The sequence below is a fragment of the Gekko japonicus genome, unplaced genomic scaffold (assembly GCF_001447785.1).
Source record: "Gekko japonicus isolate JY-2015 unplaced genomic scaffold, Gekko_japonicus_V1.1 scaffold72, whole genome shotgun sequence".
Lineage (NCBI taxonomy): Eukaryota > Metazoa > Chordata > Lepidosauria > Squamata > Gekkonidae > Gekko > Gekko japonicus.
Window position 1 is genome coordinate 1,331,312 of NW_015168046.1, and position 3,360 is coordinate 1,334,671.

Consider the following 3,360-nt stretch of genomic DNA (forward strand, 5'->3'; position numbering starts at 1 on the left):
TCCAATGCTATAATATCCTTTTTGAGGTGTGGTGACCAGAACTGTACACAGTACTCCAAATGAGGACGTACCATCGATTTATACAGGGGCATTATGATACTGGCTGATGTTTTCAATTCACTTCCTAATAATCCTCAGCATAGCGTTGGCCTTTTTTATTGCAGTCACACACTGTCTTGACATTTTCATTGAGTTATCTACTACGACTCCAAGATCTCTCTCTTGGTCGTCTCTGCCAGTTCAGACCCCATCAACGCGTATTTATAGTTAGGATTTTTTGCTCCAATGTGCATCACTTTGCACTTGGCCACACTGAACCCCATTTGCCACGTTGACGCCCACTCGCCCATCCTCGTTAGATCCCTTTGGAGTGCCTCACAATCCTCCCTGGTTGTCACCACCCTGAAAAACTTCGTGTCATCTGCAAATTTAGCCACTTCACTGCTTACTCCCGACTCCAAATCACTAATAAACAAGTTAAAAAGCATCGGACCGAGGACTGATCCCTGCGGTACCCCACTGCTTACCACCCTCCACTGAGAAAATTGCCCATTTATACTCACTCTCTGTTTCCTATTAATCAGCCAGTTTTTGATCCACAAAAGGACTTGTCCTTTTATCCCGTGACTATTGAGCTTACTTAGGAGCCTTTGATGAGGAACTTTATCAAAAGCTTTCTGGACGTCAAGGTAAACAACATCTATTTGATCCCCCTTGTCCACATGTTTGTTCACTCCCTCAAAGAATACTAACAGGTTAGTGAGACAAGATCTTCCCTTACAGAATCCATGCTGAGTCTTCCTCAATAGTTTTTGTTCATCTATGTGTCTATTAATTCTTTCCTTAATAATAGTTTCCACCAACTTACCCAATATCGAAGTCATACTGAGTGGCCTCTAATTTCCCGGATCTCCTCTGGAACCCTTGTTAAAGATGGGAGTGACGTTAGCTACCTTCCAGTCTTCAGGAATGGAGGCAGATTTTAATTAAAGATTACATATTTTTGTCAGGAGATCCACAAGTTCACATCTGAGTTCTTTCAGAACTCTCGGATGTATGCCATCTGGGCCTGGTGATTTATCCGTTTTTAAATTGTCTATCAGTCGTAGGGCCTCTTCTCTTGTCACCTCAGATCTCTCAACACCACTCCCGAAATCAGCGGTTCTGAAGTGGGCAAGCACTTCTCATCTTCCACAGTGAAGACAGAGGCAAAAAATGCATTTAGCTTCTTAGCCATTTCCCTATCATCCTTCAGTACTTTTTTTACCCCTTGGTCATCCAAGGGCCCCACTGCCTCCCTGGCTGGTTTCCTACTTCTAATGTATTTGAAGAAAGTTTTATTGTTGGTCTTTATCTTTTTTGCTATATGCTCCTCATATTCCTTTTTTGGCTGCCTGATCACAGACTTGCATTTTATTTGCCTTCAGATAGAAATATTATGGAAATATTATATTAAGAACCACAGTGAATTCATGCACTTTACAATGAAGTATCTTTGAAGAAAATGGGACAGATAAAAAATACAGTGAAGGGATGAGATAGGCAAAAGGCTGTTCAAGATTCTGTCTCATTTCACATTAATCAAAACCATTCAGTATTCATATGTAGCAGCTAGACACACAAGTATGACTCAAATCAGTGACAGGATGTAAAGATTCCATACCATTTCCAAATGATCATATTTGACTCACCAGCAACCTGTGCTTGTGGTGTGTACATAATACAGGCACCACTTTAAAACCTCCCTGCAATGATTGGTTCCACTTCATACATGAAAGCAGTAGGGCTTACAACAGTCAAGGACTCAGAGGTGATCATGAGACAATCACTACCTGTCAGACTTCACTAAACACATCACAGCAAGTTTCAATTAAATCCCATTCAGACACGAGCACGGTTTGCTGCTGTTTTTACATGTGCTCCCCTAATTCCTCCTTCAGTTTGACTGAACAGTTCCCAGTGTGATCAAGAACAATTTGCCATGACATTCAAATGCAGGTGGTTTCCAACTGGAGTGCCCTCCTCCCAATAGAAATTCTAAACTTCAGCTAAATTCTGGTTTAAAATCAATTGTGGTTTGTGTGGAGTAAGCACATTCCAATTCACTGAGACTCTTCATTCAGATATCATGGCAAATTGTAGCTTGATCTAAGTGGGAACTGCTAAATCAAACTCTGTTCTAGAAGGGGAAGGTGGGAGGAAAAAGAAGCATGTGTGAGCATAACATCAAACTCCAACTGGACACAAACAGTTTAATTGCAACTTGTTATGTCCAGACTCAGTCTCAGTCTCGCTTACTTCAGAAGCACCCAAAACTGCTAGGCACTCTTGAAAAGTTATAAACAGAACAGACTCTGTATGAAAAGGTTACAAACTAAAGGCAAAACCAACCCATAGTAGGAAAGGTAAAGCATGGAATGTCAAACAGAAGATATTCCACTGTTAGGAAGTTGCAAAGAAAGATGGATACAAGCTAGGAATAAAGAGAGTCAAAGGGATAAAATGGGAAGTTGGGTTACATATGTTGTCTTCAGCTGCTTGTAAGAAAGGTGGAATAAAGATGTGACATTAGGATATATCCCTATGTATCTGCCAAGCAGAGTTACACACTTCTGAATTCACTGAAGTTGATGAGCTTCAAAGAGAGTAACTTTTGTTCAGGATTCCACTATTAATTAATCTTCTCTAGAAGACTCATTAATACCCAAAACAAAAGACAATATTTTTAAACTACTAATAAGCCATAACTATTAACTACTTAAAAATGCTTTGTGAAGCACAAAAGATTTTAATATAGGCTGTCCTGCCCTAGAGGGCAAAATTTTGATAGGGAATTCTTGCAACTCTACCCTCATTGGAGAATTTGAGCCAGACATATACAGCACCACCACCTCAATGTCACCCTTTCTCAGAATGTATTTCTACTGATTTCTTCTCAAAGTCATACACCAACTATATTAAACACAACGTTAAGATGTAGTAATGAAGCAGGTGCAAAACATCCTTAACTGACATCCTCAGAACGGAGGCGGCTGTCAGTACATGGAGACAGGATAGACGTCTCAGTTTACTTAGGAAAGGGAGGAAAATAAAGGGGGTAGGAAGTCGGCTGCAAACATACATGGACTGGTGGAAAGCCCAAATTCACGCTCACGAGTACTCGAGAAAAAGCAGAATGGAGCAAAATGACCGGATTCCGAAACATCCAAACGTGAAAAGAGAGGAAGAGAAGACATCGATTGAAGGAGTATAGCTAAGAAGCAGTTAAATCTACGCTGCTCTCCCGCCTCCCCCCATTTTAGGAGGGGCAACCAAATCCACGTTTGCCTCTGCATCTACGCAAAGGTCACTGAGGAAGCA

At 41.0% G+C, this 3,360-nt stretch overlaps 1 protein-coding gene across 3 annotated transcripts in view; it reads right to left on the minus strand.

Annotated features, from left to right (window-relative positions):
- USP25 (ubiquitin specific peptidase 25) overlaps positions 1–3,360 on the minus strand; it is a 113,371-nt gene that overhangs the window by 109,545 nt on the left and 466 nt on the right. The gene's annotated exons all lie outside the window — the stretch shown is intronic.